At 39.3% G+C, this 10,814-nt stretch overlaps 1 long non-coding RNA gene across 1 annotated transcript; it reads right to left on the bottom strand.

The window, feature by feature from the left end:
* Nucleotides 1–5,834: 5,834 nt before the first annotated feature.
* LOC124338444 lies at nt 5,835–6,103 on the bottom strand. The gene is made up of 2 exons (XR_006917843.1): nt 6,008–6,103; nt 5,835–5,919 (listed from the first exon to the last, which is right to left on the bottom strand). It is a non-coding gene; the product is annotated as an uncharacterized LOC124338444 (long non-coding RNA).
* Between the last annotated feature and the right edge of the window lie 4,711 nt (nt 6,104–10,814).

Raw genomic sequence — 10,814 nt, 5'->3', positions numbered from 1 at the left:
TTCGCCCCGTTTGGCAACGCACCACGGACAAAGAAGCTTCCCCCTCCCTATACGTTTCATTGTCTACCTTTCATAACCTTTTCTATCTTTTCTATCACTTCTTCTCAGTAAACTGTGTCGCTGAGACGTGTGTCTCTTAAAACCAAACTTAAACACTTTCCGAACTAGTCGCCTGGCATCCGGCTATTCACCTTCTCTCGACTTGTCCCTTTCGTTTTGATACGGGCCGGCTGGCACCCGACCCTCCATCTGTCAAGTCCCTTCCCAGTCTCATATCGTTAAAACGTGGCAAAGTCAGGAATACAAACTCATTTCGTGTTCCATTCAAACTCCCGTGATTAGTCCCCTCTTTGTCTTAGCTTAAAGTAAATATTCGATGTAGCGACGGCACGGAGGCCTAACACAAAATTCTTATTTTAAAAAGCCGAAGGCTTACCGCCTTTTAAGGCCGAGAAATTTAGAGAAAAAAAGTTCCGACAGTCCTCCAAATACTATTAACCATGAGAAGTTCCTGGGGAATTGGGCGCGGGACGAAGAAAACGGTTTTTCGCACTTTCACGCTATCGTGATCCACCGATCACGACGAGACCTATCCCATTCGACGGGGAATATTGTTTTACATATCTAATGACTAATTTTTAGAACTATTTACTATATTTAAGAGGGATTGGGAGCAAAAGAGGGAAAAAAAATGGAAAACTTCTAAATATAGAAAAAGTTCGCTTCTAAAATTACGGGATGCGACCACCTCTATAATTGAAAGAAGAACCTTCCCTTTAACATTAACTCAAATAAAAAAATCGTGTGATTTCTTCGTTCGCGAGATATTTGCGAAAGAAAAAGACTCCCAGATTGACTTTTAGTAAGATTCACTAGCAGACGACATTTTCTATGGCCCGTCGGCTTGTCGAACGTCAGGCTCAATTGAAAATTTAACTAGGCCATATCATTTTCTAATGCCGTGTAACGTGCAAGAATATTTCGCCTTCCAATCTAAGAATGAATATAATCTTTATCGATATGCTTTGCCGTCTTGTCACCAATTCACAAGGTATGAGACAACTTAAGATTTTGATAAAAGTTTTTCTTATTTGTTTCAACAATCTTAGTTCTGCTATCGGCCGCAGTGGTGCGCATCGGCGTAAACTGCGCACGACTTTTTGGCATGCCTACTACTTTTTCATTGGAATATAACATCTACGAGTAACCTGAGCCCCGTTCAAATCCGGGGAACTTTTGTCTAGCGTAAAGTCGGACTCTTTTGCTATTCGCTTTTCTGTAGCTTAATCATCTGCCCGTAATAGATTTTATCGTGGGAAATCTGCCCAGTACCTTACTTGAAGATTTGCTATAGACATCACGGCGACGACATCTGGTGGTGATTTGTTTGGGCATGTTCTATTTTGGGGGAGGAGCCTGTGTTGACACAGACACAGGCTCCTCCCCCAAAATGTCCGTGACAGACACAGGCTCCTCCCACAAAAGCTTGTTGTTTTAAGATAGAAAAGCAAGCTTATCAGCTCGCCGCGAAGGGATAGTCGTAAGCCAGTTGAAAACTGTCTTAAATGACAAATTCAGGGCCTATTTTTAAGTCGGACTTTTTGCTAAATGCCTTCCTAATTTTTCAGAATTTTTCTGTAAATTCTATGTTTTTTCTCTGAAATTTTCTGGAAAAAAAATTATCGTGAAATTTTGATTTGTCTGAGTCATTGTTAACAAAGGGCATGGGTCAAAACAATATTTTTATTTAAAAAAAAGTAAATCTATAATGAGACTTGAACCATTATGCCACCCGTTATGCCACCCGTAAAATTAGGGTGGCATTTAGAAAAAAGTCCGACTTAACCATAGGACCTGAATTTGTCATTTAAGACAGTTTTCAACTGGCTTACAACTATCCCTTCGCGGCGAGCTGCTGATAAGCTTGCTTGCGTGCTATCTTATAGCACTTGTTTGCTCTTACCTCTTATAAATATCTCCTTCCACTTCAGCTAGCTATATAAATATCAATTCAAGTTCCGCAAACGTGTCTGTCAGCCATACAACCATAAGAAACAGGACGGATGCTTGATCTCTTGACTGTCATTCTTCAACTGGATCTCATTTAAATTAATATTTGATATTACCAATATTGTGAACATTATAGAATGCACAAAGGCCTTAGAGTTTGTTTTATAAAATTGTATAAGACTACACAGAGTGTTGATGTGAAAGTAGGCTACAGCAAGAAGGACTGATAGTTTGGGACTATAGGAATGAAACTTGTTTCTCGCTGATTTTTGGTAGGCTACATCAGTTGTTGTGGTTTGTAGGGAAAACCGTATTAAACAAGTTTTTTTTTTTTTAAATTATTATTTTTGTTCTCCCGTTAAATTTATGTTCAGATTATGGAATAAATTGAGTAATATTGCCTAATTGGAGGAGAAACACTTCGTCACCACGCAAAGGTATGCTGTCAGAAGCCTGATGTTTGCACGCGGCCGTACACGTCCTACTTAAAACGTAACTAGTGTACCTGCCAAACCACTCTGCTGGACTCACTCTCTCTCTCTTCTTCTTAACGGTGCGAATCGGGTTTTTTTTTGTATATTTCATTAAACATGCAGCGTACACCTTAATTTGTACTATGCCTTCATCATTGCCACTCGAGGCTTTCGTTGTGCGCGTGCCTGTCTCCAGGCCTCTATGTTATTTTTTTTGTTCTCCCCAAATTTTTCACCTGTGTTTTTGGTTACGTAACTGCTGGACAATCCGAAGCAACGGAAAGGTTCAATGTAGCCTACGAACACGCCTTAGTTCTTTCTTACTTTCTCTTGAACCTTCCATCAGTGTATAAAAGAGCAAAGTCCGTTAAGTATTGACACCAGTCTCTTCTTTGCAACCGAAACCTTAACTTTAACCTGATTGCATTGCATCATTGATTATATCGATTAAGTCCGGATTAAGTGATGCTGTTCTTCAACGTTTGGTTGCTCTGTAAGATCTGTAGAATCTCTATAGTTTTATTTATTTTCATTGATTGTTTTAATTTGATTTCAATTGTCAGGTTTTTGGGTGATTACGGCGTCTGGTAATTTTATGACGAGTTATTTGGAGACCATCAGACTTCAGCAGGCGATTAAAGAAAAGGAATTGCAGAGCTTCCCTCTCATCCACTCGTTGGTCTATTCTTGCGATTTCTTATCATCTAACGTGTTTTACTCCGAAGATCAATACGCATCGCTTGCAACGTGGAGAGATTTAACAGGAAATGGGAGAAATCCGTTTGTCCAGCATTCACTCGGTTTTATCCGTTCAAACCTAGTAGTCGAGCAATTCGTAAAACTGCTTTATCTATTAAACGACGAGAAGAGAGAAGAGGAGCAGTCCTCGTTGACTCAAGAGTTTAGGCTTGTCGTTTCGCAAGCCTTACACTTGATCAGCCGTACTTATTCGCCCTCGGTTTGTTTTATATGGTGGCCTTCAGTTTCCTATTATTATTATTATTATTTTTTTTTTTTTTTTATTTTTTTTAAATTTACTTGACTACGTTTAATATCGAAATCAAAAGGTGCTACGTAAATGCGATGGATTCAAATTGGAATCGCTTCCTCGAGATAATTTATTCGTCGTTTTTTCTACGGTTAAAAATGGCCCATTCTTCCGTATTACTATACTATTTTGTGACGTATAATTTTTCCCTTTGTGTTTTCACAGGAAGACAATCAGCTACAAGAGATCTATCGCAGCTTGATAGTTGTGGTGCTTCATCTGTACGCAATTATACGCGATATTTACGAATCCGCCAGATTGTGCCCGTCAGAAAGCCTCGGCCATCTTCAAATCCTTCGTCAGTGAGTTGCTTGTAAATCCACAAAGGGAAAGGGCTATAATTAAAATTAAAACGTGTTCGATTCGATTTAGGTTGATTGGTAAAGTGGAAACGTCCGTGTGTCTCGTATTGCAGTCCGCCGTCATTGGCAAACGAAAGGAAAAAGTGGATTTTTTAAGCGTAACTCACGAAGTTCTTCAAACTGCCATCCATGGTTACTACTATTGCTCAGCCAGGTAAATAGTGGCTATAGATCGATATTTGCCGGTTACAGATAACAGGAATTATTTAAACATATTTTCGTTGTCGGCTAATATATACAACAGGGAGGTTCGAGAATGCTTGGTGATGAAATACACATCAGCAGTATTTGGCTTCGTTCAACGTTACCTTGATTACAATCCCGACTCTTGAAGTATCTCGGCAACTTACGACTATAGGAAAAGAAAAGAAATATTCATTTCATTGATGAATTAGTTTCCAAGATTCAATTAAATACGATTAGTCTATACACTCTGGAAATCAAGTTAAAATGTCATTTTATTAGTGTTTGGCCGTGTTTCACTCGTAGTGTATTGTGTGTGTCGACGTGTTTTTAATCGCATACAACATATGTTGACACTTTGACAGTGATGAAAAGCAATTTGTTGCGAGTCTTTTTTAGCGAATTTTAAATTCTTTTGCATTATCTTAAAATTATATGCCTATGATTTCATTCTTGTCAACAGCGACGCCATCTTTCGATTGGCCTGAATAGGTTCTTCACGTGTATAAGAAGAAACAACACGTTGAATATAATTTTCTAATATTCTCTTGTTTTTGTGTCCTCCTCTCACCATCTGAAATTGAATTATTTAAAATGAACGTATTAATAGGTATTAGGAAATGATTTCCTTCTGTTTTTGTTTTTTGAAAGAAAACGCTAGAAAAATCTCGGTGGAGGTGTCGAGGTGATTAACTTGAGCACTCTGAAAGACTGAAACCGACTGAAACATTCGTCTGATGTTTTGCCGATGTTGAACATCATCAAGTAATATACTTGTTTAACTTTTTTTACATGCTGTAATACGCGCCTTTCTTCAATTTTCAACTGATGCTGTCGGTTAACTTGGTGATTCCCTTAGATGGATGGAGCACTGCGAGCTGCTGCCGTATTCGTCATCAAGGTTAGAGGACGAAATTGAATTGAATATGAATGGCATATATTTTTTTTTTAATGGATTGCTTCTTGTTGCTTGTGCGTGGGTTTTCCCGCGAGTCCGTTCTACGTTTTGGCTCGAGACTGGGATATCTTTTCCCGTTGACGATTGGTTTAAGCTTTTGACGATGGGTCCATTTTTATACTTTCCTCCCGTGTTTTTGTCTTTATACATCATATTGGGCACCTGCTTCTAAAAATCTTCTCCATTTTATGGCATCACGTTTGTCTTCATGGATCACCTAACCTATATAGCAGCTATATGCTATCAATCCACTCGACTATATATATTTCAGCCTATTATATTTTTACCGATTTTTACCTATATTTTATTTTTTCAGTCCCTATTAATTTAATAGTTTCATATTTAGGAATTTTTCCGACTTGATTTTCTACTGAGCTTTTACGTCTGTGCTCGTTTCCGATAGCCTATCCGACTCGACATCGAAATTAGTGAAATGTGCAGGCCGAAATCTTATGTGTAGAATACGATACCAAATAGCAATAGGGATCATATGATAACTTAAGAATGGAACAAAGCTAAAAGCTTAAAGGTAAATAAGCTAAAGGGTTTTCTAAACTAAAGTTTTTTCTCAACCCGAATTATTCAATGACGATGGTGCGTTCTTCTGTCTTATTGGTTGATACTTTGATCAAGATTTTTTGTTGTCGCAACTCGTTAACTTTGCGTAGTTGACGTATAAAAACAATTCTTTCGCCGAGAAATGCCAAAAGGGAAAGGCTCAATCCAACTAATAAAACAACAAAAGCACCGGTCAAATTTTTCAGGGAAAGGGGCGAAAGTTTCTGTTTCGGTCCACTCTGGGGTTTTCCGGTACATTGAGGAGGCATTGGGCGGAACCACGTGTCCCAAAAGTCGACCAGTCCAATTTCTTGCAGATTTAATATTCTATATTTCGTTGTGACAATTTGAATTAAATAAAATCACAACGATTAATGGCGAGTAATTTTATCTTGCAGCAGTAGCTACTACTTACGCTAGTTGGATGCTTTGCGTGTAGGGACTGTTTTTCTGTAGAACAAACGTCGACATGATGGCGATGAATTCTTCTTTAGCCATTTGAAAGTTGCAGTTTCCAGTCTTGTTAAAATCTTTTCTGATTGCATCCTTGAGGTAAACACTTGACTGGTGTATCAATTTGAAAGGATTAAAAATTCCTTTGAAACTGACATGTTTGTATTATATTTAGCCTACCTCAAGGAAGACGTTTCCAGATTTTGATTTGACGGGTTGAGCGCAGTCAGGTATAGATCCGCATTTTGACTTTGGGAAGGAGTCCATTTTTTTTCTTAAATTTCCGAATAGCCCCGTGTAATTGTTGGTCTGTCGGATGTTGAAATCCAGCAAGTAAGTTTCGAAATTTTAAGTAAGTAAATAAGTCTCGACATTTTTTTTTAAATTTTATTTACTTGCCGTTAGTAAAGTATTCATAAATCCCGTTTCCCTGACCAGTAAATTGATATCGGGATTGTCAACAACGTCGTAGACTGAATTGATTAGCGGTTCACTGATTGGCGTCACGACGTAAGTGAAGAGAGTCGACGTGTAGGCCTGGACGAAGATGAAAGCGGCCAGGGTCCAAACGCCAGCGACTAGTCGATAGGGTAATCTTTTCGACATACAAGGGCCACCTAATTAAATAATTCATGAAAAAGTTAAGACTTGATAATAATTGATGTCATGTGTCTTCGTACAGTCGCAAACCTTGTGACAGCAAATTGCCGAAAACGTAAAGATATTGTTTTCCCGTTTCTCCATACGTGATAATTTTTTCAGTCGGTGGATTATCGTTTGGTCTTGCTGGTGTTTCAATTACGGATCGATATTGCAAGTAGCGCTGGATCAAATTCAAGACTGTGATGACGCAAACGACCGATATCCCAAGTCCTAACCAAATCTGAAGTGATGGAATCCTTTTGAATACGAAATATTACATAATAAGTTATGATATCAATTTTCTAACCGGCCATTGAAATGGTTTGACGACGGCGTTGACGTTGGCCGATTCATCAGGGACGGGAATGAGGAAAGCGTAATGATCGTAAATCCATGGTAATGTAAAATCGACGACTGAATTGTACTGGTAGTTGGCGATCGTATCGTGGACCAGCAAATCGGCTCGCTGTGAAAGTTTACATCATTAATTTTTACATCAGATTAATTTACTATTTCTTTTCAAATAGAAAATGGAACGAACTTTACTTGATTCCATAAATAGCTGAAAAGTCCTGGGGCTTTTTCCGATGGCTCCAGTTTGTCTTCCGTCACTCGAACCATTTCGTACCTGTTGGGACAATGGATCAAGTTAGGTAATCAGTAAAAGGGCAGTTAAGTGAAATTCTTATTTTTGTCGGTTATTACGTGAAATTCAAACGTTTCGTCAAGAATTTGAGGATCTCTCCGCCTTTGAGCGGTCCAACTATTCCTTTAGGGTTTCCACTCCAAAGTGTCTGGTCCGCACCATCATTTAATGACAGCAGGTTAATTGAATTGTAATTTTCAACGTTTGCGTTATTATCTTACCCATATGACGCGAATGTGTTGGCCGTTGAGCGTGTTTGGCGTTGATGAACAACTGCTGTCAATCAAAATAAAGAGCCAAATGGGAAAAGTTAAGAAAGGCAACTTGAGCAGCATTGCGGATTCAGTTGAACGGACGATGAGCTGCCAGATTAGTATCTATAGTGTCTATCTTGCCAGCAGCGAGGACCCCTTTAATAGCCGCCCGTACAAATTCAAGATGCGTAGCAGTTCAATGACTTGAAGCTAACCGTTTGTTGTGGAAACGGCAGGACCAATGTTAATAATTTCAGAATTCGAGGATTGTCTTTGAAATGTTAACAGTAGGCCTACTAATGCCCTCGAATTTATCCGGCAGCATGCGGTTTTGTCCAACCGTAGAAGCTACAGAAGTCGTTTACTATTTTGAATGTCTTTTCCATTACATTTCATCGCGTGTCAGAACAAGCGGAGTGTAGGTATTACAAGTTTAACAACTCGTGTGCATTATTGGTATATATTCTACGACCATGATGTTCGTTCCACGGGGCATTTGACGGCATGGCACTAAGGTATAGGCCTACGTAGGCCTATTAGAAACTTATGGGACTCCTTCTACAGCATAGGATATGTCCGCTTTATTCTACACGATTCAATCGGATTCAATCCAATGGGTTCCATTCCCTCAACATGAATAACTAGTCTGCTATTATATTTAACAGCTCATCTGCCGCTGACGTCGATGTGAGTTTGTGACCGTACACGTATAATCTCAAGTAGGTCTATTCTCGGTTACAGCAGAGATGCGGTCCAATTTTCCAGTGTGCTGTGCTTTTTATTCCAGCCTCGGCCAGCATTGTTGACGCTCTGCTGAATGTCGACTGAAAAGTTGTTGACGTCGGTTGACGTGAACAATTCGAATTCAATCCACCCCTGACCTGATTTGGGTGAGTAAGGTTTATTCATTTCATTTCTCCTGTCTTGGTTTTTCATTCACCAACTCTCATCCAGCGTTTTGATTGCTGGCCTGCAAGAATCAGTGTACAGGTTATTAGGATACCCCGCTGTCATGGAAAACCAATGGAACAATTGCAGGTGATTCTCTGTCCATCAGCGATGCAATAACATTTTCATTGCCATTCTCTTTGCTATATAGTTCAGTTCGTTAATACAGTTAGGAAATAAGGTCCGCTTTTTCTTGTCGAAGTCGATTTGATATTTTGTTCATTTGACTAAACTTCAGAAATATTTGATGGCGACTATATTATGCAAGTTATCTGCCCAGCTCCGAAATGGACGGCGGGAATGTGATGAGAAAATGTTGTTGGCGGCTCTTGAATATTTGAATATCGGGACTATAGAGCGGAGGGAGAAAGTGCGGGGTAGTTGGACGCCGGGTTTTCATTCATCAGCTATGAGGGGCAGTTCGTGAGTCCCTGCACGACAGATCAAGTATTGGCCTCTGCCCTCTGCACTGCCCACACATGCTGTCAAACCGAGTTTGTATTTTAAATAGAGGGAGAGGGAAAAAGGTGGTTGACACGTAGGCCTATATGCGCGTAGCTATATGCAACAGCAAACGGTAATGAAGAATGTATGCATTTCCTTTCTCTCTTTATGCATAATATCCAACGATTCCAAGGGAGTCGCATCGGCTTCCAGCGCCATGAATTATGTGTATCACTGTATCAGCAACAGCGCAGTTGTTGGTTATTCCTTAAATCGATCCCATGTAGCAGCATATTGAAACGAAATTTAATTTTTACATTTTACAACTCGATTTGTTGAGACTCGAGTGTCTCTTGGATTTGTTCATCACAACGAAAAAAAGGAGCGAGAAGACAGAATTGGAATGATAATTAATTCTTTGACACTCTTTGGTGATGCGGGTCACTATAATAATCGACTTGTTTTTTGCTTGGTGATTGTGTCGTGAGTTATTTTCGGTAATGATCAACTGTGGTGAGATTGCAAAGTCATTTTTATCCAGGGACTACAGATAGTTTGGTCCCTATAGACAAGTTCAAGTTCATTTTCAAACATTCCAGTTAAAGAAACGATGGTTTTCAACATTTATGATTTCATTAGGCCTATAAGTATACAGTCGCGGCTGAAAGTTTCTATACGTGTAGCTCAAAAATACGCCTTTTTACTGTGTATTGGCGGATGGTGTCAGCCTATGGTAGAGGTTGAGTTACCTTATTTGCTCGATTTTCTCAAGTTTTACCCCCTACCCCCTTACACCTCCGACAATGATTTGTTGGCGCGGCTTTCTAAACTATGGGTAACCGTGGCCGATAATCAGACAGTTGCATCAATGCCCAATATTCGAGCAATAGCTCTTAAATTAAAGGGTGATATGACAGGGGATTGATCAGGTTGTTGCTGTGACAATATCTGCATCGATTGGTGTCATTTTAGCATTAGGCAATAGGATTGCGTTAAGTTTGCGTTATCGCGGGTAAATTAGTAATCGATGTTAAGAGGAAGAGTTAAGTAAAGAAGGGCGGTAAAAAATAAAGAAACGAGCAAATAAGGTAGCTCAACCTCTACCATAGGCTAACACCATCCGCCAATACACAGTAAAAAGGCGTATTTTTGAGCTACACGTATAGAAACTTTCAGCCGCGACTGTATAGGCTAAAAGATTATTTATCTTTTATCTATTTATTTTTTGAAGTCAATTTAATTCCATGGTAATTCAAATTTAACCGACCAGGTGTATTGGCAAGTTACACTACTAGGCCTATTACGACAAATATTATAAATTTCGGCAAAAGTCAACTGTTGAACCGTTGCTGCGTTTCCCATTTATCCACTCGTTGGCCTATCCTTGCGGGACTTCATGCAATCAGTTAACAAGTCGGTTGTTAAACGAGCCGAAGATTGAGGAGCAATCCCGCCAAGAGTTGCAGCTCGTTGTTTCGCAAGCCTTGCTCTTAATCCGCCGCATTCACTCGCCATCGGTTAGTTTTCTAAGTTACTTGAATTTTCTAATTAAATTTAACATAATTTTATTTTATAACAAAAAGGCAATACGTATAAATTCAGCGGCTACCAACTGCTGGAATCACTAGCGCGAGATAATTTATTCCTTTTCTCCAGTACGGTGAAAATGATTTCATTTTAAGTTTTTAGTTTCAATTTGTTATGACGCATTATTCTTGGACGCAGGGTATTGAATTAGAAGAGCTCTATGGCACTCTGATGATTATTTTGGCTCATTTGCATGTTATGGTTCGCGATGTTCATGATTCGACCAGATTTTGCCCGTCAGAAAACTT

This window comes from Daphnia pulicaria, chromosome 4, assembly GCF_021234035.1.
Source record: "Daphnia pulicaria isolate SC F1-1A chromosome 4, SC_F0-13Bv2, whole genome shotgun sequence".
Taxonomy (NCBI): domain Eukaryota; kingdom Metazoa; phylum Arthropoda; class Branchiopoda; order Diplostraca; family Daphniidae; genus Daphnia; species Daphnia pulicaria.
This window is presented reverse-complemented; position numbering and strand designations above follow the sequence as displayed.